We start from the raw sequence: 8,113 nt of genomic DNA, 5'->3' as shown, positions 1-8,113 counted from the left end.
CAAAAAGAAAAACCAAAACCACAAACAACCACCAAATTATATTAATTTGGTGGTGGCCTGACACTCCAGAAACCAGTCATGGGAAGAGGCAGTTCTATCTTTGTCCTCTGCCTTTGAATGAGGTCGGCCTCCAGGCGACCACCTGCCTGCTGCCCTGTTCCCCAGAGGCCTGGCCATAGCAAAGAGGAATTCACAGAGCCTTGTCCCATCCTCTTCAGAGAAATGGTGGCCAGGATGAGTTCATGGTCATTGAGGAGCTTGGTGCCTCCTGGGCAAGGTCAGCATTAGGCAAAATTGCATTGTGTTAGCTAAGAGAAGCCTAGTGCAATTACTTCACCCTTCTGAAGTCCAGGGCCCTCCTTCATTTGTTTGGTGCTAATAATTCTACCACCTCCCTTGGGCATGTGAGGATAAAATAAAATAGTATAGAAAAACACATTTTAGAGGTGTGAAACACCGTATAATGAAATGACCAGATGTCAAGTTGGGCTTAGTGATGAGTGCCAGTGATCCTTGTACTTGGGAGGTGAAGGTAGGAGGAACAGGAATTCCAGGCCAGTATGGGCTACATGAGACCTTGTCTCAAATTTTTAAAAAAAAAAAAAAAAAAAAAAAAAAAAGCAAAGCTGTGTATGGTGGCACATACACCTTTAATACCAGAACTCAAGAGGCAGAGGCAGGCAGATCTTTGTGATCTCTGTGAGTTCAAGACCAGTCTGTCAACATATCGAATTCCAGGCTAGCCAGAACTACACAGTGAGATTCTGTCTCAAAAAAACAAACAAAAAACAGGGGTCTTTATTTTTTCCTATCTTTAGGAGAAAAAAAATGCACCTCATTTCCCCCTTTTTCTACTTTCTTGAATCCCCTGTCTTCCCACTGTCCTCATTTCACATGAACTTAGCAGGCTTACAAAAGAATTATAGATTCCATAGCCCCTGAACTTGCCCCCTTCCTTTCTGTATTCATTAAGCAAACCATCATTTGCTGAGTTTCTCAAGCTATCCTTGATTCTTCTTTTCCCCACATATCCACCCTCAGTTCATCAGCACATCTTAGAGGTGATTCCCTCAAAACATATCCTGTATCTGAGGATTTCTTACTGCCTCCTTGGCTGCCATCATAATCATAGCCATTGTTGTCCCTTGTCCAGATCAGAATGAGGTCTCCCAACTGCTCTTGCTTCTTACACTTGTGCCCCCTAGGACCTCTTCTTTGCATAGTAGTAATACTTCTGAACCATAAATCAAAGCACATCACTCCCTGGCTCAAAATACTCCATTGGCTCCCAGTTTGTTTATCCCATAGCCCATAAGGGAGGCTCTGAGTGCCCCAGCCTTGCCTCACTCTGCTGCAGCTGCAGGGGCCTCTTTCTGCCCCTCAAACATGCTAAGTCTATGCTTTCTCCCCCAAGCCTATTTTTGACTCAGAACCTTCATATAATGGATCTCTGTTTGTCTCAGGTCAGATGTTCTTCTAAAAGAGACTTTTCTTTTGCCTCACCCAATATGAATGAATTCTGTCTCTGCTAATGCAGGTGTATCATTTATGTCAAAGTTGCTGATCTCTGAAATTATCCTATTTCTTTGTGCCTGTCTTGTTGGTCCATGAATCCATGTTACTCACTGACAAAGGACTGATTGTCCAGAGACAAGAATAGTGCTTGGCACTTTTTAAGTGCCTATTTTTTTTTTTGAATGAATAAATGAATGTCCTTGCTCCAAAAGACTTCTCCTCCCACCTTCACTGTGTCAAATTGCTTTCCCCTTCAGAGTAGGGATCTCATTTGGACCGTGATAGGGAGGCTTCCACAAATATTTGCTGAATGAATGAAGCTAAAATGAATTACACCAGCAAAGAATGCCAACCTCTTAATGCAGAGCTATTCCCAGGAGTGTTAGCATTCTCTAACGGGAAGCTTGAATTTCAGGGATTGTTGATAAAATGAAGAATTTCAGACTAGTTGAGCTGAAGTGATATATTTGGACAGAATTGGTGTTCCATGGCTGCTCAAAATCCTCGAGTATTTATTAGGGATCCTTTGAAATCAAACTTGATGTTAGAATGTGAAACTGTGATTGAATGACTAAAAAACTTTATTTGCTTCTAAAGAAAGACTTTTACTGAGCATCTGGAATGGGCCTGAACTAAACCCTATACTCACATACAAAATTTTCATTACATTACCTTTCTTTTTTTCTCTTTCTCTGTCTCCCTCCCTCCTGTCTTCCTTCCTTCCTTTTGGAGATAGAATCTCATGTAGCCCAGGATCACAATCTTGCTATGTAGCCCAGGATGGCTTTGAACTCCTCTGTCTCCAGAGTGCTGGGATTACAGATGTGTACCACCCTGCCACCATGCCAAGTTTACGAGATACTGGAGATTGAACCCATGGCTTCTTGCTTGCTAGACAAGCACTCTACCAGCTGAGCTACATTTCCATCCCACTTATATTTTCTTATATTATTATTATTATTATTATTATTCAGTGCTAGGGATTGAATTCAGGCCTTGTGTGTACTATGTAAAATTTCTAAAACTGAAGTATAGCCCCAGACTTAAGGTAGATATTTATCTCTATTTTAAAGATGGAGACAGGTTCAGAGAGTCTAGATATTATACATAAAGGTATTTCCTAATAAACAATGACCTGGACTCAGACCCAAGTTTGAGCCCGCCTGTATTCCTATTCCATTGTACCCTAATGAGGCACGTTCAGTCACTTTTCATGGATTTGTAAGCAGGGGGCAGGAAAAGTTCTAAGGGTATTGCAAAGCAGAGTTGCTCTCTAAATCAATCTCTCCTCCTCCTTTTCTTCCTCCTCTTCTTCCTCTATCTTCTTTTACAGGATCTCATGTAGCCCAGACTGGCCTCAAAATGTCGCTAAGGATGATTTTAAACTGACCTTCCTGATTCTACCTAATTGCTGGGATTATAGGCAAGCATCACCAGGCCTGGCTCTATTCTTTTTCATGTGATTTCTTCCCTAAATGATTTTTTGATATGCGAAGAGAAAACCAGTCTTGCCTGGAGAATTCAAGAATGTCTCTTAGAGGAGATAAGTTTCATATCTCACCTTTATCCCTTAACCATAACATATCATCTAACATCTCCCAGCCTCATTTTCTCACCTATACTACAGGTAACTAACACCTACCTCCCAGATTATGGTGAGTTGTGTAGGTCAGCTAGTACCTGTAAAGTGTGCCCATATATGGTGGGCACCCAATGAACATTAGATGTTATTAATCTATGAATGATTATTTATGACTATTGTGAAAGGAAGTTTCTCAAAGGCAACAAAAGAGGAGCCTGTTGAGAAAAGCAGATGTTTCTTCTTGAGAAGCAACTACAAATTCAGAGGCTCCTGAGACCATGGTACCAACCACAAAGAAAGCCAGAAGACCTCCAAGTGGAGCTATCATCAGCAACAGGGGCAGCAGGAGAGAACAACCGAAGAGCGGGAGTTCTGAGCCTGCAGGAAACATCAGCTGGAGAAATGAAGTGGGTTCAGAAAAGCCCAGCCCTGCCCAGGGCAAGAGCTCAAGACTGGAAACATGGAAGCAGGAAAGGGGGCCCCATGGAGAGTTCAAAGAAACCACTGCCATCTCTACTATCCTCTGTGATTCCTGAGTTCAGACATTGGTCCTTTACAGAACAGTGTGGAATGCCATAGCAAGAGACCCTGATGTAAGGGTTTTTTTGTTTACTTTAGGTTTTTTTTGTTGTTGTTGTTGTTTATGATAGAGTTTCATATAGCACAAGCTAGCCCCAAACTGTCTATATAGCCAAGGATGACCAAGAACTCCTGATCCTCCTGCCTTTACTTCTCAAGGGCTTGGATTACCAGAATGTACCACCACACTCAGCTCTTATCCAAGTTCTTTTTTTTAAAAAAAGATTTACTTTCATTTTAACTTATGTATATGTGTGGATGTGTATGTTAGGTGTATGCCATATGTATGGGAGTGTCTGTCAGATCTCCTAAAGCTGGAGTTACAGGCATTGTCAGTCATCCAACATGGGTGCTGGGAACTGAACTTGGAAGAGCAACAAGTGCTTTTAAGCACTGAGTCATCTCTCCAGTCCCTTGTCTAAGTTTAAAAACTAAAAAACCCACTTTTTATCACTTTATTTATTTGTGTGTGTGTGTGTGTGTGTGTGTGTGGAAGTCAGAGGAAAACTTATGAGAGTCAGTTTCTCTTCCCACCATGTGAGCCCCAGGGATTGAACTCAGGTTGACAGGTATGGCAGCATCTTTTTATTACGCTGGAGGAATGGCTCTGTGGGTAAAGGTGCTTGCTGTGCAAGACTGGGTATCTGAGTTCAATCCGTGGAACCGATGTAAAGATTAGTGAGAACTGACTCCACAAAGTTGTCCTTTGATCTCCATATGCACGCTATGGCATGCAGACCTACTTACACATATATATCATGCATCATGCACACATACACACACACACACACACAAATAATACATTTAAAATTTTTACATCTCTCTCTTTTTTCTTTCTTTCTTTTTTTTTTTTTCGGTCTTTTTGAGACAGGGTCTCCCTGTAGCCCCAGCTGGTCTGGAACTCACTATGTAGGCTAGCCGGGCTGGCCTTGAACTCACAGAGATCTGCCTGCCTCTGCCTCCCAAGTGCTGGGATTAAAGGGGCACCACTACACCTGGTAAAAATTTACATCTCTTTTGTGAAGTATAACACAGGGAAAAACGTGCAAGGCATACCCAGCGAATTTTCTCAAAGTGAACACATCTGTGAATCCAGGCACCAGGTCACAGAAAAAACTATTGGAACACCAGATGTCCTCTCTCTGTCTGTTTTTAGACATTATTGATCCAACAACTTTCGGATTTCTTTCACCACAAATTAGTTTTATTTTTAATTTCATTTATTATTAGTGTGGGAGGTGGGGCTTGTGCCACCATACATATGTGAAGGGACATCTTGGGGAAGTTTGTTCCTTCCTCCCACCATGTGGGTTCAGGGATTGGACTCAGGTTGTCAGGTTTGGCAGCAAGCTCCTTTACCTGCTGAGTCATCTTCTGGTCCAGTTTTAAAGTTTTATATAATTGGAATCACACAAAATTTCCTCACTTATGTCTAGCTCCTTTCAGTCAGCAATTTTGTGGATTCATCTATATTACTATTTGCTACTTCATTGTCTGTATACACTGCAGTTTATTAATTATCAAATACTGATAGGGTTGTGTTTTGTGGGGGGTTGTTTTTGTTTTTTGTGCTGGGAACAAATCAGAACCTTGTGCATGCTAGGGAATCACTTTACCCCGAGCTTCTTATCTGTTAGCCCTTGGTGTTTTTTTTTGAGACAGGGTCTGTGCAGCCCAGGCTTGTCTCAAACTCTCAATTCTCCTGCCTCTACCTCCTAAGTGCTAAGATTGGAGGTTCTACAACATCCTACTAGTTTCTAGTTTCTGGAGATTGTTAGTAATGCTAAAATCACTCTTGTATGTCTTTTGGTGAACAGGGGCACTTGTTTCTCTAATATAAATGCTCAGGAGTAGAAGATGGGCATAGTGGCACACACCTTTAATCCCAGCACTTGGGAGGCAGAGGCGGGTGGATCTTTATGAGTTCGAAGCCAGCCTGGTCTACATAGCGAGTTCCAGGCCAGCTGGGACTACAGGGAGACCCTGTCTCAAAAAGACCAAAAATAAAAAAGATTTTTAAAAAATGCCTAGGTGTAGAGTTTCTGGGTTCTCGGATAGTCATAGGGCTTTGGGAGTTACTGGTTGTATTAGCTGCTTTCTTGTTGGCTGTGATAAAATACCTGACAAAAGCAACTTAAAGAAAGGTTCGGGCTGGATAGATGGCTCAGCGGTTAAGAACGCTGGTTGTTCTTGCAGAAGACCCGGGTTCAAATCCCAGCACCCACATGGCATCTAACAATTGTCCTAACTCCAGGTCCAGGGGATCCGACAGCCTCTTCTGTCCTCTGCTGGCACTGCATGACATGGGTGCACTTACCTACATGCAGGCAATACACTCATACACATAAAATAAAAATAATAAATAAAATATTTTTTTTAAAAGAGAAGGATTGCCGGGTGTGGTGTGCATGCCTTTAATCCCAGCACTTGGGAGGCAGAGGCAGGAGGATGTCTGTGAGTTCAAGGACAGCCTGGTCTACATAGTGAGTTCCAGGACAGCTGGGGCTACAGGGAGACCCTGTCTCAAAAAGGCCAAAAAAAAAAAGAAGGGTTTATTTTGGCTCACAGTTTGAAATACAGACTGCCATGGCAGAGAAGTCATGGCAGCAGGAGCTTGAGGCAGCTGGTCACCCTGCATCCTCAGTCATGAAGTAGAGAGGGATGAATGGTGGCGTTCTGCTTGTTTTCTTCTTAATACTCAATCTGGGACTCCAGCCATGGAATGGTACCACTCACAGCTGGGGTGGGTCTTCCCACCTCAATTAACCTATCTAGAAAATTCCTCACAGCCATGGCTAGAGATTTGTTTCCTAGGTGATTCTAGATCTGCCAAGCTGACGGTATTAACTATCACACTGATGCCCAAAGTTTAAAAAAGATATTCAAAGTACATACAAGATCTCTGTGTGGGCCAGGTGTAGTGGTATCCACTTGTAATCCCAGAATTTACAAGGCTGTGGCAGGAAGATGGAGACTTTGGGCCACGTCTGGGCTACATGGCAAGATCTTGTTTCTGACCGAGAAAAGGAAGGAAGGGAGGGATGGATGGATGGATGGAGGGAGGGAGGGCAAGATGACTCAGTGGCTAAAGACACTTGCTGCCAAATCTGACAACCTGAGTTCCATACCTGGGATCCACATGATGGAAGGAGAAAACTGACTCCTATTTACCCACATAACAACTGTATTGTTTTAGAATCTGAGATTGGAACGATGAACACATCCTTTCCTTCAGGTTCTAACATTCTAGTAGGAGTGGATTGACAATAACCAAGAGAAATGGTGATGGTGATTAGGGCCATGGAGAAACACTGTAAGGAGAAAAGAGTAGGATGGAGAGGAATATATTATGTCTAACAGGGTAGTAAGGAAAGGCCTGCAGGGCAGACAAAATCTGATTTATGCGCATGTGATATGGGGGGATCAAACCCTGGACTTCATGTTTGCAAAGCATGTGCTCTACCACTGAGTACACTCCCAGCTCTGAATTATGTTTTAAATAAAAGATCATTCTGGCTACGATATTGAAAAGGGATCATATGGGGGCTGGAGAGATGGCTCAGCAGTTAAGAACACTGACTGCTCTTGCAGAAGACCTGGGTTCGATTCCCAGCACCCACATGGCGGCAACGAACTGTCCTTAACTACAGTTCTAGGGGAATCCAAAGCCCTCTTCTGACCTCTGTGGCATTGCATGACATGGGTGCACTCACATACATGCAGGCAATACACTCATACACATGAAATAAAAATAATAAAATTTAAAAAAGAAAATGGATCATATGGAAGCAAGGTGGAACTAGGAAGGCAGAAGGCTGTCCCAAGAGTCCAGGTGTGACAGTGCATTGGGCTAGGTGACGAGAGTACCAGTGATAAGATGTATTTGCGTATAACATACTCAAAAAGTACAGCTGACAAGATTTGTTAATGGATTGACTATGGAGCATTAGAGGAAAGGCAAAAATGTCTTTTTTCTTTCCAGGAACAATGCCTGCTGCATGTACAACACACAACTACATCCTGAGTCGAGGGCCTGTCAACTGAATGTGTGCAAGCCCAGCCAGTCAAACTTCCTTTGCCAAAGGTCTATTCTTTCTTGTGTCAGTGGTAGTTAAGTCCCAGCTCTGTTGCTTGTTGTGTTTCAGGCAAGTTATATAATTTGAGACTGTTTCCTCTTTTAGAAAAATGAGACTGTGGGCTGAAGAGATGGCTCAGCAGTTGAGAACACTGGTTGTGCTTGCAGAAGACCTAGGTTCAAATCCCAGCACCCACATGGCAGCTAACAACTGTCTGTAACTCCAGTTCCAGGGGATCTGATGGCCTCATCTGTCCTCCAAGGGCATTGCATGACACAGGTGCACTTACCTACATGCAGGCAATATATTCATATACATAAAATAAAAATAATAAATGAAATTTAAAAAAATGAGACTGTAG

Source organism: Nannospalax galili, unplaced genomic scaffold, assembly GCF_000622305.1.
Source record: "Nannospalax galili isolate Female #2095 unplaced genomic scaffold, S.galili_v1.0 scaffold760, whole genome shotgun sequence".
NCBI lineage: Eukaryota > Metazoa > Chordata > Mammalia > Rodentia > Spalacidae > Nannospalax > Nannospalax galili.
This window is presented reverse-complemented; position numbering follows the sequence as displayed.